Source organism: Triturus cristatus, chromosome 2_2 (assembly GCF_964204655.1).
Source record: "Triturus cristatus chromosome 2_2, aTriCri1.1, whole genome shotgun sequence".
NCBI lineage: Eukaryota > Metazoa > Chordata > Amphibia > Caudata > Salamandridae > Triturus > Triturus cristatus.
The window spans coordinates 13958034-13985152 of NC_140582.1; the positions used below are offsets into that span (position 1 = coordinate 13958034).

General features: G+C 46.2%; 1 protein-coding gene across 1 annotated transcript in view; it reads left to right on the forward strand.

Annotated features, from left to right (window-relative positions):
* IDUA (alpha-L-iduronidase) overlaps positions 1–27119 on the forward strand; it is a 1533398-nt gene that overhangs the window by 1243898 nt on the left and 262381 nt on the right. The gene's annotated exons all lie outside the window — the stretch shown is intronic.

Consider the following 27119-nt stretch of genomic DNA (forward strand, 5'->3'; position numbering starts at 1 on the left):
TGCATCAACTTACAATGTACGTCCATTTACCAAAGCGTCAAATCAGCAATACAAAGACACACATGTCCAGATGGTGAGACACAGCCATTCAGCCGGCAACCCGGAGGTCCGGCGGCGGTAAACAGTTGAACATTTGGTTAGGAATCAGGTATGTACATTGTGTGAAAGTGGGTCTATGGTGCTTTTCTGTGTTTCGTCGTGTCGCATCTGAAGCGCATTGCCTGCAAGAGAGGAGGGCGCTGTGTTCCAGCCCACATTGCGGCGCCGTCGATTAACCCCTAGGCCCGTAGGGGGAATCGCGCAAGGCACCAGGTTCACCACCAAATGCCAAGGTCTCCGGGCAACGGAGCCCTGGTGTCCTACTCTTGGCGTAAGCTGGAGCGCGACGAGGAGGTTGCAGTATAGCTCACAAAGACACACATGTCAGCGTGTATATCCGACGAGCCCAGTGTGCAGCTTCGCAGCTCAGCTCTATGCGCGCGGTACGTGGCGCTCTATCGTCCCCTCAGTGGTGCGCTCCCCAGGCCGCCGAGCGCCTGTGTAAGCCTGGTATGCAACGCTGTGCGTTTCGAGAGGATCATTCCGCGTTTGCCGGGCATAGCCGCCGCCTGCGCGTAGTGCGCGCCATTGCTGCCTCATCAGTGCTACACAGAGCGCGCTAGGTAGGGCAGCGCCTCGGGGGCGTCGGATAACACTTCCAGCAACTGTTTTCTGTGGTTGGACATGGGTTCGGTCAGGGAGCGTAACCAACAGCCTAACTGCTCCCCGTGTGTGTAGTGCGAATGGAGGGATCAGGACTAGGGTCAGAAAACTCGGGTGAGGTCCAGGGTAAGGGGGGAGGGGGGAGGTGGAGATCGTTCTGCATTAGAGTAGGAGGAGACAGCAGCTGTCAAGCGGGGCACAGCTGGGCCATATGGGAGGCGCGCCGAGCAGCAGGCCGGGGGGGGGGGTGAGGGGGGGTGAGGGGGGGGCAGGAGGTCGTCAAAAGGGCCAAGAGCCCGCTGTGTCTGCGTCCGTAGTCCTAGATTACCCTCTCGTACGAGGGAGGTGCTCCTCCGTGCCTAGGAGGGGGCTCCTGAGTAGGGCGGAGTGGTCATATCTTCCCGTGTGTGCCCGTATCCCAGTATCGCGCGCGCCGTCTCAAACTGCGGCGGCAGCAAGCCCCGCGCGCGCGCCATAGACGCACCGCAGGCGATGTCTGGCAGCAGCCCCCTGCAGAGCAAAAAGCGAGAGGCGCTAGGATTACTTCAGTGTTCTTAGTACTAATCTTACAGTGTGGGGGTAAGATTCACACCCGAATGCACATGATCCCCTTTTCAGGCCCCCGAGCGACCTGCTTTTCAGGGTAAGGCTCCAGGGGAAGAATTATCCTTCCTTACAGTCCAAGATATATTTTTCGTTTTCATTAGCATTCAGTGTACTAAGCCCAAGGGCTTCACTTACTTTTAGTGGGATCAATCCTTCAAAGACCAACTTCAATGGGAGAGATACTGTTAGAAAAAGAAGATTCTCCCCTGGCTGATGTTATTGCTCTTAAGTGTTTGACTGCAGGGGGATTGGCAGGAGGGTGATCACTGGACAGGGATTTACTCCACAAGACCAGCTTGGACATAACCTTGAGGGATGCAGCCCCTACCCTACAAGCATTGGCTAACACTTCCCCACCATCTGAAGCCCACACAGTCTTGCTGCCCCCCAGTTCAGGCAGACTGGGGGATTTACTACCCAATCCTCTACCTGCTTAGAGAGACAGAAAGCCCCTGCTCACGGGGGAGATGTTTTCTGAAAGGCGTATAAAAACTGCTTCCAAGGAAATCCCAATTTCCTCTAATTTTCTATGGGGGTAGTTCAAGGTTTTGAGCCTGAGTTTGGCTGGCACCTTGGGAACCTTACAAACCCTCAGCATTTATGAAAACTAGAGGCACAGGAGAATTCATGAAGGTGCTTCTTTCATTCATTTAAACATGTTTTCTTCCCCAGAATGTGCTGCAAACATTTAAACTACCTAAATACCACATTTGCTTTATCATTTCATGGGGGATGACAGCAGCATTTGGGCCCAGCGTCAGCATGCTTTCGGGAATTCCTATTATCTACTGATGCATTGTAGGGCCGACATATCTCTTGCGACTTAAACTATGTGACCCTTTGGAAGTTGGGAACACACATTGCACAATAGGTTGCTAGCAAACTACTGCACTCCTTCCAGCAGCAATTCATTTACCCACTACTGAATTGTTCCCAATACACGCCCTTTGACAAAAACCATGATGCTTCTTTTTGCTGTATTAATTTTTATGTGATATCTAGTTGCATACTTGCGTAGGTAGTCCACTTCCGGGTCTAGTTTGATTAGATGAAGATATGAAAGTGTTCGGTTCTCTGCATACAAGAGAACTTTCAAAGCACTAACTGCCACATTTTGGGGGGAAGAACCACCATTGTTGACCTCCTTTAGAAAAATCTGACATGTGAAGTTGAAAGCAAGAGTAAGACCAGTATAGCCATCCCTGTTCAATATCATTGGCCACTTTAAGCGTGTAATCATTATTGCTTGCTGGCTTTAGTTGGAGCTAGGTCGAGGGATGAAGAATCTTGACTAAAGCTAATAATTGTTTGAGCACCTTTAAACTGGATGGTTTTACCCTGAGGCCTCAGCTGTACAAATGGTAGAATGCACTGGGGAAAAAAAAATATATATAAATATATATCACACAAACACACTGCTTCTTATTGGCTGCATATTTAGTTATGACCATTTTATTGATCGTGGATCATTTGGCCCAGAACCCAGACTACTTAGTAAACAATTTTTGGAGAGGTCAACCTCTTTCTTGTTTGTGAGCACAGCAGTCTACAAGACGTGGTTACTAATTCTTTAAAATATGCAACTGAAAAATATACTCAGTCATGTATTCATTTCTTTATCTCAAGCATGCTTTGTATACAGATTGCAATCATCATTTATATTTTTTTACTGCAATAGGCTGTGTGTAACGCTTTTGTGATGACTTGAGGTCAAGCCTGACCTTGTGATAGTTGCTTTATTGCTTTTTAATTTTCACACTTCAGGAGAACCTGACCCCAAAATAGCTGTTTGTCTTGCTCCTTCCAGGCCCCAGCTTATCCCTTCCAACCTTGTTCCTTTGGATTCTCTGCTGCCGGACTATTGCACAGGAGCGTTGCCCCACTACTTTGAATCAGTGCACATTAAAAATAGAATGATATGCATACTATGCCATGTTGTCGAGTCTGTTCAATAAGAAGATTTATCCCAAAAAATATACAATGATAATAACGGACGTCCGTTATTAAGATTTCTTTTCCTAGAGCAGTTGCACTGCAAAGCAGCCCCATTGATAGGGTGGGGCTGGCCTTCCCTGACGTTGAGGCCGGAGGAGTAGTGGTGGCAGCACCTAAAGTGCGCATGAAGGTTTGTCGGTGTCAGACCCCCACAATTCTCACCTCGTGTTTGTGGAGGAATCCCACAGGGACGACAGGAGCAACCCCTACCTGAACCCTTCTGTTACTGGAAGGACTGAATACACTAGCCAGTTTCAGGAGGGAACCGGGGGAGATTGCCAGGAAGGGTGGTGCGAGTGGGACTGTGGATGGCGTGACGGGGATACCCTTCGTGGCTCCTTAGGCTGTGTAGAAGTCCACGATCCCTAAGGCAAGAGAGGAAACAGGGGTGACTACAGTACAGGGTTAGAGCGAGAACATGCACACCCTCCGAGCTTTTGGGGGGAACACAGTACTAAGTGGAGCAGTACTCTCATCTGGTTACCTGTGAGCGCGGTGTTCTTGCACTGATGAAGTTCAGGTGTTGGTATCAAACGAGGTCCTGGCGGAGAGTGAAGGTCACCAAAGAAAAAGACCCCGAAGGTATGCCAGGGTCCGAGCGCTCCTGCGCTCTTAGGAAGGATCAAGTACCAGGAAAGCGCCACTGCGCTAGAGGGAGGAAATACAGGTGTGGCGACTTCGTGCCGTCACACAAGTCGTGTGTGAAAGTAAGCAAGGGAAGGCGCCACTGCGCTCTGGGGGTCAAGTGGGCAGTTCTGGCGACTTCGTGCCGTCGCACGAGTCGTCTCAACAAAGGTAAAAGCGCAACTGCGCTCTGGGGTAAATAGGCAGAGATGGCGACTCCGTGCCGTCGCACGAGTCGTCTCAACAAAGGAGAAGCGCCACTGCGCTCTGAGGTAAATAAGGCAGGTGTGGTGACTCCGTGCCGTCGCACGAGTAGTCTTTACAACAAAGGAAAAGCGCCACTGCGCTCTGGGAAGGTAATAGTGCATAGGATGGCTCCGTGCCAAATATGAAGGAAGGCGGGATCTTTGGGCGCCCTTGCGCGGTCCGGACCGACTGTCCGGTTGCTGGAAGAGCCTTCGCTACGCTCCTGCGTGCCTGCGAAGCTCAGGGAAAGAATCCGAAGCGCCGAGCCTACCGTCCTCCGTAGTGATATGCTCAGGCAACCGGAAGTGACGGCCGGCCGGCGGCGTCCACTACGTGCCGCCGAAAGACTAGACTGCAACCTGCCGGGACCACCCAGGGGGAGGAGTCCCGTGTCGACTGAGGAGTGCCCTGCTTCTGGTTCGCTGGTGAGGGGCGCAAGGAAACATGACAGTCGGCCACCTCGGGCTGGCCAAACCGTCATGTGCACTGTGCATGTTCGCCACAGGCTGTATTATACAGTCTTATTGTAGATCATGCCGAGCCTCCAATCCCCTGTCTGAACGCCGAACCACGACGCTCAGACCAATCACAACGCTGCTTAAAGCAGCGTTGTGATTGGTCATGGCGCTTCTGGGAGGCTGGATGCTTTTTGCTGGAGAAGACGCGACGGCTACGACAGCAACCTCCAGGTAAGTTTTCTTCTTTTTTTCCCCCTCTAACCCCCCTCACCACCCCCCGCCCCCGTCACCATTCCCTACCAGCTGCTCTTGCTACTGCATATTATCTGCGAGTGCCAACATTGCTCTTGATGGTGCCACATTGGGCTGTTTCATTGGGCTCCCACCACCCTCCTTGTCACTGTGTGTCTTCTAGTGCCTGGCCGCATCCTGCACCTTTGCATGTCCAGCAACTTATTTAATGTGGTCCCATTATGCTCTCACCAGGCAAATAAATGAGAGCACCTTGTCCACTTGCTTCTGGTGGCTTCTGTGGTACTTCACAATTGACTTGCACCTGGCGGATCTCCTGCTGCCAGACGCTCCTGTTTTCTCCTGGTCTCCTCCCTCACTTGACTTCTCCACCATTAACACCATCTTTATCTTCGCCACTGGCATTACAAATGAAAACCATTACCACCTCCATTACCATACCAACAGCATTACCACCACCACCATTATCCCCACCACCATTACCATACCAAGAGAATTACCTCCACCATCAGAACCATTACCAGTACTATTGAGCCATGCAGGCTTTCAAATACCCTGCACAAATAGGTTTGAAGTTCTAGCAGATTCTCCCACTACTACCCCGGTCGAAATTACAGCCAAAACTCTCCACAAATCCACCTTAATGTGAATTGCCCTTGTAAAGTCCTGATATCAACTTGATCAAAATTATCCAGTCCCTCAAAGCTGAAGTCGAATCTTTAAAAAGCATGATCACAGGACTTAACTCTTTTGTTAGGTCTTTACCATTAGTTTGTCATCCAAAGCAGTATTCTACAATCTTACAGCGCCCCCTTGCACATCACCGAGTATTGATAAAGAACGTGAGGGGGTGGGAATGACTCAGGACAATGTGCCTCATCGTACACACAAAATCAAATCTAACATTTGTGAGACACTCCAAGTTTCCCACATTAACAATCTCTCTGAGATTCATCCTCGAGCCAACTAACATCTCATGTCCAGGAGTACTATATCATTGCCTGATTCTCAATCTTACCTAAAATCACGGGCTCCAACAAATTTTTTACCCTCCTCCAACCATAGGGTCCATTCGAATGCAATGCACACTGTTTTTATGGTTAACGTCCCCTAACTTGATGCCACCCACAGGGTCGAGAGTAAAGACTCGTTAGTCAACAAGACTATCCATTGGCTAAGATATGTTAGAGGCTGCCGTTCCATCATACGGGACGACATATTAAGAGCAAGCAGGTGTCCATCTGCAAATGGGGTTTTTGACAATATCGAATTAACATTGCCAAACGTTGCACTGGCGGATAATTTGATCGCGTTAGAGTATCGTACATCTCCCCCAGAGTCGTCTTCAATAAAGATCAGGCGCTCCCCACCCTTAGCTGAGAAAAGTCGTCTTCCATCAAGATCTCCCAGTGTGTGACCCTCCCTCACCAATGAACCAAAATGATTGACTACCCAATACTTCTGTTCAGTCTATAAGGCAGAATACATATTCTCATCAGGGCAAAGAACTTTTTGTTAACCCCGATTATTCCCTTTTGTACCAGACACCATACATGGCTAGTTCTCGGTACCATGGTACAGCACTTATTCCTGATTCAGTAAGAAGGACCTGCGTAGGACCTATTTCCAATTTCCATCTCCCTAATAACTCTTTTTTGGCTTCTACATCACTAGGGGGACCTCGTGCGCTTGCTATCGCCCCAGCTGTCTCAAACTTAGATCAGGTAGGCCAGATAACTTTAGGTTACGCCCAACCAAAAACTAACCCTATGACATTTACAATGGATACAGCCACTGATCCGGTGGTTATGGAGTCTGAGAAATGTAGCACCTCCTTTAAGATACTGTCTTGGAATGTTGCAGGGCTTAAGAACAAACTTTTATTGCCCCACTGGAACAGCCTAGTTGACGATCACCATCTCTGTATCTTTCAGGAAACTTGGTGTTTGACTCCATTCCACAAATCAGGTTACACCACTTTCTTTACCCCTGCGGTTCATGTTGGTAAGGGGCGTCCATCGGGCGGGCTGATTGTGTGGGTCAGTATTGATTTGGGATGGACAGTAAAACAAAACATAGTCTCATCCCAAGACATCTCGTGGCTCACTATAAAAGGGCCAAAGGGAGGGGAAACCCTCGAACTCTTTAATATATACGTAAGAGGGATGCCTGTGGCTAAAGTTTCACCTACCCTCTCACTTCTTGTGGAAAAACTAAGCAGCTGCCATGCACCTGCGAAAATTATGGTGGCAGGAGATTTTAATTGCACCTTCGAACCCTTAGGTTCGGATGATTTTTTAGGGACACTATATGAAGATCTTCAACTGGGAATACCTTCCTTAGACCTAGTTCCCATTAAGAAGTGGTCCCAGGTGGCTATTCAAATTAATGCAATTGCTCTTGAATTTGGTTTGAGGGCACTGAATGGCAGAGTTCCATCTGACCTTTTTAGAGCCCACACTTTTAATAGAGTGGGATCCTCTTCTCGTATCGATTACATCTTAGTGGACATCCGCCTCTGGACTGCTTCCAGCGATATGATAATTGGCGCCACACTGGACAGCGACCATCATTTTTTGTCCTGCCGTCTGCAGAATTCATGGTTATGCCCCGAGCAAGCCCCAATTACTAATCTAATTCTAATCACCAAAGATGTTGTCCCCTCTAACTCTGGCAGATTTTTGAAGTGGACGAAGGTTGTTGGGCAAGATTTCAAAATTCATTCTATTTTTGAAATTTTGATGACCAGAACTAAGGATCTTGAGGTAGTTGCAAAAGACCCATTAGCAACATCTAAAGCAACCCCTATTTACGATGCTACTATCAGTCAGATGAGTTTGCATTTCCAGTCTGGGCAACTATCTAACAGTAAATGTAACAACAAAAAGGGGCTCAATCCTTGGTTTACCAAGGACTGTCAATTAAAGAGGGAAGCCTTATCCCTTGCTTTAAAAGGGAATATTCTTCCTGAAATTAGAGAAGCCAGGAAAGAATATAATGCTACTATCAATAAAGCAAAAACGTGATTGGGAGGAATCTCATTGGCAGGCATTAAAAGATGCTTGTAACCCAAGGGATTCTTTAAAATTTTAGAACTTGATCAAAGTTGCTGACCTTAAAGGCACCGCCCCAATACCCAACCACATCACCAGCTTAGAATGGCATGCTCACTTCTCTAGATTATACTCACCCCAGGATCCCATGTTTAACCAGCAGCCCCTAGAGCGCGCTCCCCATTCACACTCTGTTGATGATATATCACCTTTTAATATCACAGAATTTGTAGATGCAGTCAATTGCATCGTTCCTGCCAAAGCTGCTGGTCCGGATGGAATTCCGGGGGACCTACTTCGATTAGATCCAGCTGGATGGGCTAAATACATTTCCCTCTTGCTTAATTTAATTGCTAAGGGCGCACCGGTCCCAGACTCCTGGAAAGGAGCCGAAGTGGTGCCTATATATGAAAAAAGGGGATAGGGAGGACCCTGCCAATTACAGGCCTATCAGTTTGATAGATGTCATCCAAAAGGTGGTGGGCAGGGTTCTCCTACACAGGATCCAGGACTGGATAGATGACGGTAACATTATATCCCAATATCAAGCGGGGTTCAGAAGGAACACCTGGACTATTGACCAGGTGTTTCGGCTGCTCCTCCTTTACTGGAAAGCGGTAGTGATTGGTAGGGGCAGTTTATATCTTGCCTTTATCGATCTCAAGACCGCGTTCGATCTGGTACCCAGGGGGACTTTGTGGTCAGTTCTGGCAGAAATGGGCACCCCATCACGAGTTTTGAATCTATTGATCTCTTTGCACGAGGACAATTATGCCCGTGTAAGATGGGGTGCCCAGGGCCAGGTCACTGATAGAATCAGCGTCAGTAGGGGGGTCCGCCAAGGGTGCGTCTTGGCTCCCACCCTATTCTCATTGTATAGGAATGGGGTGGTTGACTTTTTGGGGAAAGACCCCGCAGACACACCCACCCTGGCTGGGGAAAAAATCGCGACCCTCCTATTTGCCGACGACACACTGCTTATTTCCAAAACTCCAGCTGGTCTCCAGAAGTTATTAGACCGATTCCATCTATTTTGTACTACTCGAGGCCCTAAGATAAACACCTCTAAAACGAAGTTTATGGCTTTTAATTCCTGTAAACACCTCAGATCTAGCCTCACTTTAGGTGGAATCCAGTGGGAGTGAGTCAATACCTTTGACTATTTGGGGGTTCGTCTTTCTGACAAGATGAACTGGAGACACCACCTAGACAAAATGTTACTAACTCACAAACGTGTGGCAGGAGCTATCAGAAAGGCGCAAAGCTTATCAGTAAGTAAAGCGGTTGCCCCTGCCTTGGCAGTTTATGAGAGTAAAGCAGTGAGCTCGGCTTTATATGGCGCGGAGCTCTGGGGCTTTGACAATACAGATGACATCTCTAAGTCCGAACACAAATTTTATAGAGAGCTAGTTTCACTTCCTATTAGCACTCCCCTGAGACCAATTTTATTTGATATGGGTGGACGCTCTTTTAGTGATATCGCCAGGTCTCGTGCCCTGTTTTTTTGGGCACGCCTCCGGCGGACACAGGAGCTCTCTGGGTATGCAGCTGCACTTTCTGAGGTTCTGACATTAGATATGGGCAACAAAGTCAAAGGGCTGTCTAATCTTAAGAAACTGCTAACTGACTTAGGGCTGTTCGGGGCATGGGCAAGCCAGATCCCTCCTTCTAAACAGGATCTCAAACTACTTTATTGGAATTGGGTAGCAGAACGGGATCTGAGAATTCTCCATTTGGGAAAATTAACTGAGGAGTACCTCTCCCACAAACAATATAGCCGTTACGAACCATACATGGACTTTATTCAAGTGCCAAGAGACAGAACCTTGTATATTCAATTTAGAAAAGGTTCTTTACCTTTAAACTCATTTACAGCTAAATGGAATTCACTAAAATCCTCCTCACAATCATGTCCATGCTGCCCTGCCCCGGAGGAAAGTATTGCCCACTGTCTCTTTGCTTGCCCGGCGTACAAATGGGCAAGGGCAAGATGGCTGAAACCAGTTTGCAGAAACCTTGGGACAACAAAGTGCTTAGTCGCCCTTCGAATTTTAAAAACAGACGGCACCCCATCACTGGTTTGTGGGGTGGCTAAGTTCTTAGGCTGTGCATGGAATAAGCGCACCAAATTGCTAAAAAATATAGTTATATAAAGCCTCTTGAAGGGATGATGTCTTATCGCCAAACAGGATTAATTAGAATGCACTGTTTTATTACTTTGCGAAATAATATTTCTAGATGGAACAATTTTACTTATATTTTTAAACTTTTACCTAATTTTAAATTATGATATAATTGTCGTGTCCTGTGTTTAAAGTTCACGAATGATTTTTCTTGGAATCATATATAATGATCAAATCAACTTTTCAACTTGGTAATTCTACCCTAATGGCAACAGGAAGAATACCGATTTATTTATATCTTAAAGAACTGCTTCATTATTAGCTGGATGAGAACATGTAGTTATCCTATGTATTGCTCATTAGGATCCACGAATGCTTAACTTTTTGTGTGCTACTGTATGAAGCAGGCTCTGTCGCATATTATGTCCCGTGTATTTTACCGGGGCATCTAATAAGATTTTGTACTGTTTATATTTACTTGCCACTGTTAATTAGTTATGCCATGCGCTACTCACAGGTATATATAATAGCACAAAGCACTTTTTTTTATCTATATGCCATAGGGCATCTTTGATTATCTGGTACTGTACCCGATATAGGGTTATGCATTAGCACTTTTTGCATGCATTAGTTGTATGCCATTTTTGCTTATTTGCACTATATATCATGCTAATTTGCACTGTACTTGACTAATTCATTGACTATGATCTTCTGCTGCTTTATAATTGTTTGCACATTATCCTTCCTCTTTTAACTGTGATGTTCCTTTTTTTCTTTTTAAAATGCTTTTATGGTGATATTTTCTGCACCGAATAAAGCTTGCTTTGAATTTGAATTTGAAATTGTTTTAAAAAAAAAAAAAAATATATATATATATATATATATATATATATATATATATATATATATATATATATATATATATTTTAATCCATAACGGAATAATTACATCATAAATTCATTGAAGATATCACAGCATATAACGATAATAAAAGAAGCAATTCATCCTCAAGATAAAAACAGAATAAATACATAAAGTGATATGCTTGCATAAACATTGCAAACATTATACCAGGGGATAAAAATAAATCTTTCATGTGTTCAATCATTGGGCCCCACATCTGTATGCCAAACTTCCGACTGCGTGGCTCTTTAAGGCTAAACTCAAGATTAAATATACCATAAAATATGTCTCTCCCCATCTCAAAAGTGGGAACTTCCTTCTATTACCACGTGGACGAAATACAGAGCAGAGCCACTGCAGTGGCTAAAAAGATCAAATAACGGAACTTATGTGCCGGCTGTCCCTGGATCAGGTCTTCCCCAATTCCTAACAACATTATATATGCTGTGTTCTTTATCCCGGCCCCTGTTATCTCCAAGAGGAATCTCCCAATGTGTCCAACAAATTGATTCAAATGCCCACATGTATAAAAAAATATGTACGATATCTGCCAGATCTGCTCCACAGCGGAAACACTTCCCATCATTGGCTCCGCCCCATTTGAGCATCTTTGCAGAGGTATGATAGAGGTTGAATAGGGTCTTAAAGTGCTGTGTCTTTAATTTAGCAGAGATCAAAATCTGCCCGGCTATAGCAATCGATTGTTCCACAGAGAGACCTTGAGGTTTTGAGTATCTAGATCACAGGTACTCATAGTACGGCCCGCGGGCCCCCAGCGGCCCGGCAAGCCTTCCTTGGTGGCCCGCGGACCTTGCAGACATCATACCTGTGTTTTTTTATATCGCCGGTTGCAGCAGCGAGGAGCTATGGGGGCCGGGCGATTCTTTTAAAGAACATTCACTTGGTAATGAGGCTTTGTTGTATTTCACCTCTTCTTAGCGCCCCTGCATCTCCACTCTGATTTAGTGGAGATGCAGGGGCGCTAAGAAGAGGTGAAATACAACAAAGCCTCATTAACAAGTGAATGGTCTTTAAAAGACCTGTGAAGTACTTGGGTGCGGCGGCTGTGTGTGTTCCAGGGAAGCTGTCTCAGCGCGGGTGAGGTGACAGAGGGTGACGAGGACAGCAGGGTGAGGTGATGGAGGGCAGCTGGAAGTGAGAGCAGCGGGTGAGGTGACAGCGGGAGGAAGACAGAGTGCGACAGAGGGAGGGAGGGAGAGAGAGAGGGGGAGGGGGAAGACAGAGAGAGGGAGACAGAGAGGGAGAGAAAGAGAGAGAGGGAGACAGAGGGAGAGGGAGGGAGACGGAGGGAGAGGAAGAAGGGAGACAGAGGGAGAACAGAGGGGGAGGGAGGGAGGGAGACAGAGAGAGAGGGAGACAGAGAGAGAGAGGAAGACAGAGAGGGACGGAGACAGAGAGAAAGGGAGACAAACAGTGATTGAGACAGAGAGAGAGAGAGAGAGAGAGAGAGAGAGGAAGGGAGACGGAGAGAGAGGGAGACAAACAGAGTGAGTGAGACAGAGAGGGAGGGAGACAGAGAGAGAGAGAGAGGGAGAGAGACAGAGAAAGGGAGACAAACAGAGTCATGCGCTTCTCCATCCAGCCGCCATGATTGTAGTTCAGGAGCCCCGTACCAGCAATCGTGACAGTACACCCCCCCAACAGCACCCCCTACCGGTTTGGGCTTGTCAGGATGCAGTCTATGAAAAGCTCCCAACAAGCGAGGGGCGTGTACTTGACTAGCTGGTTCCCAGGTACGTTCTTCGATGCCATAACCTTTCCAGTGTATGAGGTACTGGAGTCTGTTTCTCACTCTCCGTGAATCAATGATGGCTTCAACTTTGTATTCAGGTTCATCGTCTATTACAACAGGACCGGGAACAGCAGGAATACGTGTGCCTGGAATCACAGGTTTCAGGAGGGATACATGGAAGACCGGATGACATTTTAAGGAGTCGGGCAGGTCCAGCTTCATTGCCACAGGGTTTACAACCTTGTATATTCTATAAGGTCCTATGTATTTAGGCTTAAATGTACAAGACCCTCTCAGTGTTAGGTTCCTTGTTGACAACCACACATCATCTCCTTGTTTGTAGTCTGGTTCTAGGCTTCTGTGAGTATTAGCCCCCTTCTTATAGCTAGCTTTAGCCTTGTCTAGATTCACTAGCGTGGACTTGTGAATGTCTTGTATATTCTGCACCAGATCTACCGCTGCCGGAATGTAACAGGAAGAGAACCGGGGAACAGGTAGTATTTTGGGGTGATAACCATATGTGCAGTAGAAAGGTGTATGTGTCGTGGAAAAGTGGTAGCTATTATTATAGGATAGTTCAGCTAACCATACCAACTCATCCCATTCCTCAAGAGAGTGTAAAACCTGACACCTGATGTATTGCTCGAAGCATTGGTTCACCCTCTCCGTCTACCCGCCTGTCTGTGGGTGGTGGCTGGACGACAGACGTATGTCTATGTGTAATAGGGCACACAACCCTGTCCAGAACCTTGAAAAAAACTGAGCACCTCTATCAGATACCAGGACTGATGGAAGCCCATGCAAGCGCACCCCGTGTTGGAGGAATATGGAGGCTAACACTCGTGAAGAGGGGAGCCCTGTCATGGGGAAGAAGTGAGCCATTTTCGTGAATAAATCCACCACCACCAAGAGAGTAGTGTTTCCCCTCCTTGTGCGTGGTAATTCTACAATAAAGTCGAGGGAGACGGTATGCCAGGGAAATGGGGGGGTAGGTAACGGTTGTAACAATCCTGCCGGTCTCTGATGGGACGCTTTCCCCTGAGCACATACATGACAAGTCTGAAGAATCCATTTTGTGTCCTTTCCCATTGTAGGCCACCAGAAAGCCCTCCTTTGGGATTCCATGGTCTTTTTGTATCCAGGGTGCCCCGCGAGAGGATGTGTATGACACCATTCTAAAGCCTCTACTTTCAGATGTTGTGTGGGGAGCACTAAACCGCCCTGTAAGTCAGCTAAGTCATGCTCTATGGTAACCTCTTGAGTTCCCACTGTTTCATCCATAACTGGGTATTCCTGTGTCTCCTTAACTTGTTTTAAAAAGTCTATATCAGAACACATAACTCCAATGATCCGGTCTCGCGGTATGATAGAGGGTGGTTCTTCTGAGACCGGTACAGATTCGTAACCTAAATGGGACAGAGCATCTGCTTTACCATTTCTTTTTCCTACCTGAAATTGTATGACGAAGTCCTAGTCACTAAGAAACTGAGTCCATCTCGAATACCTCATGGATAAAGCTCTCGCAGACTTCAGAAATTGTAGATTGCGATGATCTGTTAGAACTGTTATAGTGTGATTAGCTCCTAGTAAATGCTGCCTCCACTCTTCAAAAACTCATTTAATGGCCAATATCTCCTTGTCCCCTATGGAGTAGTTAGTCTCAGTTGGCGTCAGCTTTCTTGAATAGTATGCTACTGGGTGAAGAATTCCTGTCTTACGATCTGCCTGAGAAAGAACCCCCCCAACTACCACTTGGGACGCATCTGCCTCAACCACATAGGGACGAGAAGGATCGGGATGACGTAAAATCGGGGCTTGTGTGAATGCTCTCTTTAATGTGTTAAATGCTTCGTCTGCCTCAGGGGTTCATTGAAAGGGTTTTCCTTTCTTCAGTAGCTTGGTGATAGGAGAAGCAAGGTCGGAAAAATTGCATATAAACCGCCTATAAAAACTGGCGAATCCAAGAAAACTCTGTGTTTCTTTCATAGTCTTTGGGGCTTGCCAACGATGGATAGCTTCTACCTTGTGTGGATCCATGCTAAGTCCCTGCGGCGAGATAGTGAATCCCAGGAAACTGACTTGTTATGCATGGAACTGGCATTTCTCCAACTTACAGTACAAATGTTTTTCTTACAATCTTTTTAATACTCTTTTTACAGGATTCTCGTGTTCCTGCAAAGACGGGGAGAAAATCAAGAGGTCATCTATATAAGCTATGACAAATTTATGAAGCATATCCTTCAGAACCTCATTAATAAAAAACTGAAAAGCCAAAGGGGCATTACAGAGCCCAAAAGGCATCACCAAGTACTCGTATAAACTGTATTTAGTGCAAAAAGCTGTTTTCCATTCATCTTCCTCCTTGATGCGCACAAGATGGTAAGCACCTCCTCGCAGGTCTAATTTGGTGAACACACATGCGTCTTTGATCTGATCAAGAAGGGAGGAAATTAATGGCAACGGGTACCTGTTTTTAATGGTGATTACTTTAAGGGCCCTATAGTCTATGCAGCATCTAAGACCTCTTTCTCTCTGTGGTATGAAGAAAAGAGAAGTGATGCAGGGGACCTAAAAGGACGGATAAACCCTATTCTCAACATTTCATCCAAGTGGTCTCGCAAATATACGTTTTCTTTTTCAGTTAAGGAATAGACTCTGCTACAGGGTATGCGAGCACCTGGTTGCAAATCAATCCAATAGTCATAGATTCTATGTGGGGGAAGACCCGTGGCCTGTTGTACGTCAAACACTGTCTTGTAGTCTTGATAGACTGGGGTAGTGTGCCTTTGTCAGTACAGGCAAGAAAAATTCTACTCATAGGTTTCTCTGTGGCAGGAATGACATGGTCTCTACAGGAGTCATGATTGAAAGTAATAGTTCTGGCTTTCCAATCTATTGAGGGACTATGCTGACATAGCCAAGGTATCCCTAAAACGGCAGAGAATTGAGGAGACTGTATGAGGTCAAAAGCTATATTTTCTTGGTGTCTTTGTTCAATAACCAGGAACAGCTCAATGGTGGAATGTGTGATGGGCCCTGACTTTAGAGTGCTGCCATCTATGGCTTCTTCCCAAGCAGTCTTAGCTACTTGGGGGGTCTTCCACTTCTGCGCCCACTGGGCGTCCATAAAATTTCCCGAAGCACCGGAGTCTATCATCACCTGTACTTCCACCACATGATGTTCCCATAATATGCGAGAGGTAAGCAAGAAATGACGTGCCTGGTTTATCATTATGTCTAAGGATGAGACAATTAGTCCTGAACTACCCGAAGCTTCTGTCTCAGAAGACTTCGGGCTTGCTAGTTTTCCGAATGTCTTTTCTTAGGTTTTACAGGACACTCCCTAAGAAAATGACCCTGCTTACCACAGTACAAGCATAAACGTTTGTCTCGTCTTCTCTGTTTTTTTTCGACACTGATGGGCCCTCTGATACTCCCTATTTGCATGGGCTCTGGTTCTTCTATTGTCTTTTCGGGCTCTGGTTTCCTTTCGCGATAGGCTACCCATCTGGTCTCTGACTTGCCTCTCTCTCTTTTCCGTTCATTGATCCACTAAGTCAATAAGATCATTGCAAGATTCAGGAGGATCGACCACCTGGGCCAATGCATCCTTTAGGTCGTCTCTTAATCCCTTGTAGAACAAAGCACTACGCTTTTCCTCAGGCCACCCTGCTTCCGCTACTAGCCTAAAAAATGTAGAGATATAAGTAGTTAGATCCTTGGTCCCTTGCTTCAAGGTCAGTAGTTCAGTGTCTGCTAAGTGAGTGAACGTGTGTCTATCAAACAGCTTCCTATGCTCCTGTTTGAAAGCGTTATAATTCTGTAGCAAAGGATCATTTCTTTCTATCAAAGGTATGGTCCAATTAGCCGCAGACCCCCCCAAGATAAGAGATAACAAAAGCCACCTTTGCTTGGTCAGTAGGGAAGCAGTTAGCTTTACACATGAAATGAAGCTGGCACTGACTTATGAAAGCGGCAAATTTAGCAGTGTCCCCTAAAAGACGTTCAGGGGGTGCCAAAGGAATGGACTGAGGTGATGTTACATGGATCACGGGACTATGGGCACTAGTACTCGGGGTTTCTCTAGTTTCGGTTCTTCGTTCTTGCTGTAACGCATCCAACCTAGTGGACAGGGCTTGAGTTTCAGCCTGCAAATTCCCCAACATGTGGGCTAAATCGGCTAATGTCACCTGACTGAGTTCCATGACGTTCGGGTAGAAAGGAAAGGTATTATTTTTTGGACTTAGCGTTCTGTCAGGATCTCACCTGTATTTCCACAGGAACGCCATGGAACTGATGTACGGTCCACAACGTCTCCAAACCACCTATTGTGTTTATATATATAACTTAACCAACAAAAAGGTGATCCGGGGGAAAAAGGGAAACAAAACAAGGAAAGAAGTGGAAACAATCCTTCGTCACCTCCCAGAGGCTGCAGGGGTGCGTCAAGTCAACACAAAGAGCTGTGGATAAGAAGGAACATACATTAGGCTATAACTTGGACATACCATCTGCTTTATGTATTATGTAGATTCTGACCTTTACCTAATCGTATCCCTTCTTCTAGCACAGAAAAGTGGAGGAGTGTTGAGGTGTACCAACGTCTATAGACAGCTGTGAAGTTTAAAGAGAATAGTATCAGATTAACATGAAATACCTAAAGGGACTGCATAATGTTAAGGAAATGTGATAGGCCCACCTTTGTCATAGACTTCGTTGCAAAAACTACACTTCATGTGCAAATCGATAAATATATAAAAACAAAATGTTTCCAAACTGGATAGCCTCTCAAATATGTCCTTGTAGAATGTTCAGGCCCTTTCAAGAGAATGAGGTGGTTTTATGTAGTTCTGGACCTCGAATCAGGAAATCAAGAGAAAAGGGGTAAACACAATATATTATACTGAGCAGCGCTAAATGTGCTGTTACCGTAACCACAGGCCAGGAGTCAGTACGATCTGCTCATTGTCAGCAGAGATATCCAGGAAACAGGCAGCAAAGGAGCCGAGGAAAAGACGAGCCGATGAAGTGAACAAACGCGACACGGAAGTGAGGGAGCGCGACGCACCGGAAGTGACACAGGTGTGCAACCAAAGCCAGAACACGAAGCGCGGTCACACGTAAGGGGCTGAGATTTAAAGTGCGTGACAGCCCTCGCATGCGCGTCTTTATCCAGCCTCCATGATTGTAGTTTAGGAGCCCCCGGACCGGCAATCGTGGCACTGGATAGGGTTGACTTCATCATTTAGACAGTTAAAAATATCTATGAGGCACCTAGAAATGATATTGTGTAAAATCTTAATGAGGTCAACTCTCTCTCACTTGATACGTACACCATTGGGTCTTATAGGGACAATATCAATATTAGCAATAGTACTTGGGTCCCGCCCCAAAACAGAACAGTCAATCTGATACAATTATGATCACCCAGCGCTGGGTGTTAGGCACAGACTGCTTGCATTGGCTGAGATCAATACGTGGTCAATAGTGGTTGAAGAATTTCTTCCTATAAAGGTTGGTATAGTGTCTCCATTTTCATCACAGGCACATTTTAATAACTCAAAATCATACTTGGTGATCATTGAGTTCAATGTACCCCCATCATCATTTTGAAGGAAATTAGTGTAACCTTCCCCATCCTGATTGGTTACCCTGCAAAACTGTGTGGCAGACAAGGGGCAAATATGAACATTAAAATCCTCAACCTAAATAAGCACAAAACTATCATTAATTAAACTTAATACTGTGTCCAGACCACGATCCAGTGTTGAAACCACATTACTACAGCGCAGTCAAACACATTGTTATAGAAGTTCACCAGACCTATGTGCCTTCTACCCTTAAAAGTTAGCCACAGTACGTGTGAAAGTGACTCGATTGTTACATTTTTCTTGACATGAACAGAAAGCTTTCTTGACATGAACAGAAAGCTTGTTTGATATAAAAATGAGTCCCCCTTTGGCCCTAGGAGAAGGGGAGGGTACTGCCTCAAGCCAATAGAATGAAAATCCTTTGAAATAAATAGCGGCTTCACACCATGTTTCCTGTAAGCAAATTACATCAAGATCACTAATAAAGTCAGACCATCCTAATCTACCCTGTTTGCTTGCATATTCTCCAATGTTCCATGACACAATTTGATACCCTCTCTCCATTACACAACCAGAGTTACTGATAGATGAAGTTTTATACTGTTTATCGCACTGACAAATATTGTCCACAGAGTTGTTCTCTACATGCAGAGGTTCAATAATTTTAGTGTTACCAGACTGCGGTTCTTCAATAGGGTTAGTACCTAAGTAATCAGTACCAGTAATCAGAGGTTCTTCTGGTAGGCAGGGACAAGGAGCTCTGGAACTCCCATTGGTGGCCTCCATCCCTGGGACCTGCCCCCACCCCTAAACTGGTGGTGAAGAACCTCGGATTTCTGTTCGATTCGACCTTGAGCTTTCAAGAGCATACCAAAAAAATAGCTGGCACCTGCTTTGGTCTTCTACGTGCTTTAAGACCCACGCTCCGGTTTTTTGACTCGGCTACACGCCAACTTATAATCCAGGCCACCATTCTTTCAAGACTAGACTATGCCAATTCTCTGCTGCTAGGGGCTAATAAGGCGGAACTTAATCGTCTTCAGCGTATTCAAAACTCTGCAGCTCGTGCCATCCTTGGTCTCTCGAGATCATGCTCAGGAGCAGGGGCCATCCGACGCCTTCATTGGCTGCCGATCTCTAAAAGAATTGAATACAAATCCCTCTGTCTTACTTTCAAAATTCTTAAATTTGCTACCCCTGAGATCCTGTCTGACTTGATCACCCCATACATTCCTAATCGTGTGTTGCGCTCTTCTGAACTGATGCTAGCTTCTGTCCCCAGAGTTAAGAGATCGAGAGCCGGGGGCAAGTCTTTCCGTCTTTTGGTATCCAAGCTTTGGAACTCCTTGCCGTTGAAAATCCGCAGTCTGGACTGTTTGACCTCATTCCGCAAAGCTATCAAGACAGTTCTCTTCCCCATGGCTTAATCTTCTCTCCTCAGGATACTGTTGTTAGCGCCGGGACGCCCCTTCGTTGGGGCAGCTGTGCGCTTTATAAAAGAGTTTAACATAACATAACATTAACATAACATAACATAAGTAGGTCATGTCAGGATCATCTATCTTGTCCCTCGAAGTAATGACCTCAATCACAGATGTATGCCCGAATCCTATCATTATCCTGCAGGGAGCTCAGTGCTTTTAACCTATGTGATACTGACAAAGGCAGACTGGGTTGGAGTTCTTTGCCTGACCCCTTCGGTGGATAACCATCCTCCCCCTCAGTATGCTGGTTATACCTTCCTTGCCTATAAAAGAAAACCAAAGGCTGGAGTGATATATTCTGATCCATAAGAAATGGGGGGCTTGCCCTGGCTAGGGATTCCCTCACCCAGTTTGGGTCTCTAAAATTAATAGTAATACAATTCCCTTTAATGTTATTCATCACAGGGCTGACCCAGCTCACTCTCCTAATAAATCAAATTTGTCTTGCTCCTGGGTACAGAGCCAATGTACAACTCTATTCTTCAAGGAATCATGGGTTTCTAAATGACCAGGTCTCAAGGGGGACATCAGCTAGGACTGCCACATATGGTCAGCATTCTGGGGCAAATTCATCGAAATGTGAGCTCCAACACTATAGGCACCATTGTTCGCCACTGGTTTATTTATTAAGAACTGCAACTCAAGGCAAGGTATGTCGATTTATTTAGGGTGTACTTTGTTCCCTGGGGTCTGCTGTGAGGTTGGCCTAATATTATCCAAAGCAGCAGATACAGACTCGTGGCCCCTGTAGTTTGGCTCAGTAACAGTGACGACCCCTCCACTCTTCTCCATTAGGCATTTACTTGACCCATTATTTAATGTCAATAGAAGAGGTGTTATAGTAGATGGTAATTACATCTGTATCATTCCCCCTCATGATACCTCTGGAAGGGTTTCAGCAAATTGAGCTAATCTTACACACTTCAACAATCAAACTATCTATTTTTGTCTTATTGGGGCTAACAGGTCTTCCATTCTAGTTATTATTTTGGCTACTGTAAGCCAGTTGTGTCTCCGGGAGGATACTTGGGTCATTAACAATCTCTGGGTGTCTCTTGTTAGCCCTTGTATGGGCTTTCGAGCCACCAACCACCGTTATGGCCTTCTTACACTTTCTTTTCCTTTTTGGTGTAGAGGGGCAGGCAGTAATAAAGAAATCCTCTAGTGGGGGATCTAACACCAGCTCAGAGAGGGGGGTAAAGAACCGGCCCTTCAACACCACTTGGACAAAGAGGCCCCTCTAGCTGCGACTCCTGTGCTAGGGGTGGGCCAACGTCAGCCGTGGATGACCCTTCCCCCTCCACTCCTAACCCCAAAGAAAGGCTTTGTTCTGCCTTGTCTATATCTTTAGAATATTTTTTATTTTATTTGCACAATTAATTAAAATCATTGCAATACGTACAAAACGAATAAAAATCACTTTCCAAGTTCTATTAAAAAGAGGAATTCATGGTAGCAGAGGGGCTCATAACTGGCAAGGCTAAGATTCTTGGCGCTCGTCTGCTGATAACACAGAATTGATCTTGGACATGTATTTTACAAAACGGGCGGCCATCTGAGCTGAGTCGCCCTTCATACACTCCTCTAGAGCTCCTTGGCATGTCTGGACATTCAGGATCCGTCAAATTGGGCGTAGCCAAAAAGTTCGCAAAGGAAGTAAGGTTCTGCAGATGCACAAGACGTTGATTAAGTTATATCTTTAGAGATAACATTAACTGCTTGTACTAGATAAGATTCAATTGTTGTATGAGGAATATCTGATGCAAGGGGAGCGGCTGTACGCTTATGTTTACCCATGTTATCCTATGTAGCTGTATTAAACAGGGAGATATAATGTAATCTGCTTGAATAATCAGATGGGCGACCAAGGCCCTTTGTAGTTCACAAGATGGCATAACATTAAAGCCAATGCAGACGAATCAGTCATACAAATGCAGTTCTTAAAAAAAAGTCAATGTGAACCACGTCTCCATTTTCAATATATGTACAGTCTATTAAAAAAAAAAACTTTTTATTAATCGATAAAGCGGATATACTTTGGCACCATTCGGAGTGAGAGGTACAAATATACACGGCACAGATTATAGTCATAACATCTAATACACCTCAGTTTTACTACTCTGTTACGTCTCCCTTGCCCCCCCTCCCTCTGGGTCCTGTTCTTCTCCCATGGGTTCCAGATTTTTTCCCATTTTTTGGGGCATCCTCTGCTTTTGCATACTACTTTTTCTGCCTGCTTGCACCAGTCTAGCTCCTGCTTCCAATTGGTAAGTCTTGGTGGGTCTGATGTCCCCCTATGCCCTTGCTTTGTTTCGTTTCGCCACCCCCGAGGCCAGCATAAACCCCGTCTTTGTGTGTGTGGGCCACCTAGTCTCTCCTGTGACTCCCAGCAAGTGCCATCGCGCGTCCAGGTGAACCAGCAGGCCTATCACCCTGTCCATCACCACCCCCTTTTTCCCAAATCGATTTTATCCACACTTTGTGTGGGAGGGTATGCTCAGACGTGAGTCCCTTGCTCATTGCACCATCAGGATTTAGGCAAGCCGGGCCGACGAAGGCTGTGATGCCAGAAACCGGTCCCCGGAAGCTTGTTTCCTTCCCAGTATAAGAATTGGCTTGGTAGTTTGGTTTGCCCTGTTCCCATCATGCACTGGGACAGGTACAGACTAATTTGCATGTAGCCAGGTTCTGAGCTGGGATGGTGCAGTGAGCTAAAAAACGGTGATGGATTAAAACCATGATCTCTTGACTTGGTAAGAGTATTCTGCATCATTCAGAAACTCTGTCCATCACCACCCCCTTTTTCCCAAATCGATTTTATCCACACCTTGTGTGGGAGGGTATGCTCAGACGTGAGTCCCTTGCTCATTGCACCATCAGGATTCAGGCAAGCCGGGCCGACGAAGGCTGTGATGCCAGAAACCGGTCCCCGGAAGCTTGTTTCCTTCCCAGTATAAGAATTGGCTTGGTAGTTTGGTTTGCCCTGTTCCCATCATGCACTGGGACAGGTACAGACTAATTTGCATGTAGCCAGGTTCTGAGCTGGGATGGTGCAGTGAGCTAAAAAACGGTGATGGATTAAAACCATGATCTCTTGACTTGGTAAGAGTATTCTGCATCATTCAGAAACTCTGTCCATCACCACCCCCTTTTTCCCAAATCGATTTTATCCACACTTTGTGTGGGAGGGTATGCTCAGACGTGAGTCCCTTGCTCATTGCACCATCAGGATTCAGGCAAGCCGGGCCGACGAAGGCTGTGATGCCAGAAACCGGTCCCCGGAAGCTTGTTTCCTTCCCAGTATAAGAATTGGCTTGGTAGTTTGGTTTGCCCTGTTCCCATCATGCACTGGGACAGGTACAGACTAATTTGCATGTAGCCAGGTTCTGAGCTGGGATGGTGCAGTGAGCTAAAAAACGGTGATGGATTAAAACCATGATCTCTTGACTTGGTAAGAGTATTCTGCATCATTCAGAAACTCTGTCCATCACCACCCCCTTTTTCCCAAATCGATTTTATCCACACTTGTGTGGGAGGGTATGCTCAGACGTGAGTCCCTTGCTCATTGCACCATCAGGATTCAGGCAAGCCGGGCCGACGAAGGCTGTGATGCCAGAAACCGGTCCCCGGAAGCTTGTTTCCTTCCCAGTATAAGAATTGGCTTGGTAGTTTGGTTTGCCCTGTTCCCATCATGCACTGGGACAGGTACAGACTAATTTGCATGTAGCCAGGTTCTGAGCTGGGATGGTGCAGTGAGCTAAAAAACGGTGATGGATTAAAACCATGATCTCTTGACTTGGTAAGAGTATTCTGCATCATTCAGAAACTCTGTCCATCACCACCCCCTTTTTCCCAAATCGATTTTATCCACACTTTGTGTGGGAGGGTATGCTCAGACGTGAGTCCCTTGCTCATTGCACCATCAGGATTCAGGCAAGCCGGGCCGACGAAGGCTGTGATGCCAGAAACCGGTCCCCGGAAGCTTGTTTCCTTCCCAGTATAAGAATTGGCTTGGTAGTTTGGTTTGCCCTGTTCCCATCATGCACTGGGACAGGTACAGACTAATTTGCATGTAGCCAGGTTCTGAGCTGGGATGGTGCAGTGAGCTAAAAAACGGTGATGGATTAAAACCATGATCTCTTGACTTGGTAAGAGTATTCTGCATCATTCAGAAACTCTGTCCATCACCACCCCCTTTTTCCCAAATCGATTTTATCCACACTTTGTGTGGGAGGGTATGCTCAGACGTGAGTCCCTTGCTCATTGCACCATCAGGATTCAGGCAAGCCGGGCCGACGAAGGCTGTGATGCCAGAAACCGGTCCCCGGAAGCTTGTTTCCTTCCCAGTATAAGAATTGGCTTGGTAGTTTGGTTTGCCCTGTTCCCATCATGCACTGGGACAGGTACAGACTAATTTGCATGTAGCCAGGTTCTGAGCTGGGATGGTGCAGTGAGCTAAAAAACGGTGATGGATTAAAACCATGATCTCTTGACTTGGTAAGAGTATTCTGCATCATTCAGAAACTCTGTCCATCACCACCCCCTTTTTCCCAAATCGATTTTATCCACACTTTGTGTGGGAGGGTATGCTCAGACGTGAGTCCCTTGCTCATTGCACCATCAGGATTCAGGCAAGCCGGGCCGACGAAGGCTGTGATGCCAGAAACCGGTCCCCGGAAGCTTGTTTCCTTCCCAGTATAAGAATTGGCTTGGTAGTTTGGTTTGCCCTGTTCCCATCATGCACTGGGACAGGTACAGACTAATTTGCATGTAGCCAGGTTCTGAGCTGGGATGGTGCAGTGAGCTAAAAAACGGTGATGGATTAAAACCATGATCTCTTGACTTGGTAAGAGTATTCTGCATCATTCAGAAACTCTGTCCATCACCACCCCCTTTTTCCCAAATCGATTTTATCCACACTTTGTGTGGGAGGGTATGCTCAGACGTGAGTCCCTTGCTCATTGCACCATCAGGATTCAGGCAAGCCGGGCCGACGAAGGCTGTGATGCCAGAAACCGGTCCCCCGAAGCTTGTTTCCTTCCCAGTATAAGAATTGGCTTGGTAGTTTGGTTTGCCCTGTTCCCATCATGCACTGGGACAGGTACAGACTAATTTGCATGTAGCCAGGTTCTGAGCTGGGATGGTGCAGTGAGCTAAAAAACGGTGATGGATTAAAACCATGATCTCTTGACTTGGTAAGAGTATTCTGCATCATTCAGAAACTCTGTCCATCACCACCCCCTTTTTCCCAAATCCATTACCCCAACTACTCCTTCTCAGTATCACTGGATCTTAGGACACACCCAGATTATGTGGAAGAAAGTGCCCACCTCCACACCCCCCCCCTAGAGCAGAGGTCTGTATCAGATCTGCCTATCTTATGTTGGAATGTACAGGAAATATATGACCTATGTAGGATCCTGAGTTGAATTCGCCTGAATCTTGCCCTTATGGCCACTTCCATGGGGCTCTGAATCGCTTACTGTCAGTCATCATCCCCCAACAGTGCCCCATCTGACTCCAAGCCTTCCCATAGCGGTCTCAGAGGGTCTGGGAGGTTGTTCATTAATTTCCTGTATGTGAGTGAAACAGCTTTATCGATCATGGCGTCTAATATCAACCGGTCCTCCAGTGGGGAGCATTCAGGCAGCGACTCCCCCTCTGGCACTTGGCGTGGTAAGGCACGTCTCAGTTGCAAGTATTTATTTAATTTATTTATTTTTGTGTTTTATAGAGCATGAACTTGACCCGTGAGGGTATTAGACCGCTTTACATGGTATACAGTGTTGAACAAACAAAAGGTTTAAAGTGCAGAAATATACAAAATCAACAAAATGGATGGCGAGGGGCCGGGGTGCTGAGAACATAGGGAAGAAGGGGATACAGGTGTATGGTTACAATCACCGTTAGAGTCAGTAACAACAAAGGTCCCATATATTCTCGGCGTGGAGAATTGGTGATCTGGGAAAAAGCGATAGTCTTAGATTCGTCAGGCACAGTGTGGTGGTTGAGGGTAGGCCTTAGACGAGGAATTTACCCATGAGGAAGGTTTTGGCCTCCTTTTTGAAACATGCTAGAGAAGGGATTCTTCTGATGGCGGGTGGGAGAGAGTTCCAAATTCTTGGTGCTGCTCCGGTGAATGCCCTATTGTAGGTTCTTTTTTTCTGAAAGAAGGCAGGTTGGAGTAAGAGGTTTCTAGCGGACCGGGAGTTCCTGCTTCCTCCAGATACCACTAGTTTCTGTGCCAGATAAGCAGGTGAGTTTGTGTATAGAGCCTTGTGTGTAATGCATGCCAGTTTCAGCTGAATTCCGGTCTCTAGAGGGAGCCAGTTCAGCGCTTTCATGTGTGGGGAGATGTGGTCGTATTACCTGGTGCCTGTGAGTAGTCTGGCGGCCACGCTGAGGCAGGCTTTTAGAGGTGCTAAGGAGATCTTGGGTAATCCTGTAAGGGTGGAACAACCATATTCCAGTCTAGAGATGACTAGTGCTTGAACTGCCATTTTTTAAGTCAGGAGCATCGATGAAAGGTTACAGCTTCCAAAGGTAGCTCAGGTGGAATCTAGCTGCTTTAGCCATCGAGTTAATGTGGTCTTGCATGTTCAGGTTACAGTCGAGGATTATGCCCAGGTATTTGGCAGAGTCCACAATGGTTGGCGGGCAGTTCAGGGCTGTGATGGCCTTGATCCACATCTGAATCTCCAGATTGGCTTTTGAAGGGGAGATTAGGAGAAATTCGGTTTTCTTTGCATTAAGTTTTAGTTGGTTATTGACTAGCCATTGGACAGTCAGTTTCAGGGTCTCATTCAGGGAGCGGATCTCCTCGAGCGAAGAGATATTGATGTATATTTGGGTATCGTCCGCATACATATGGTAGGAGATGTTGGCAGTGCGGAGAACTTTGGTGAGTGGCTCTAAGTAAAGAATAAAGAGGGTGGGGGACAGGGTTGAACCTTGGGGGACTCCGGCCGTGACCGGGGTTGGAGCTGATAGGTTGCCGTTGATGAGGAATCTCTGAGAGTGGTTGTGGAGGAAGGACCCGAACCATTCGAGGACCACGCCATCCAGACCTATCCTGAATTTGAGGCGTTCAAGTAGTTTTTCATGGTTGACCGTATCGAAGGCAGAGGATAGATCAAGGAGGATTAGAAGGCAGGTTTTGCCTTGGTCTAGGGTTTGGAGGGCATCGTCCACGATGTGAAGCATAGTAGTTTCAGTGCTGTGCCCTGGTCTGAATCCAAATTGGAAGTCATCAAGTAGGTGGAAGTTGTTGATGTGCTGACTTAGTTGCTGTTGTACACACTTCTCCAATACTTTGGCTAATAGCGGGA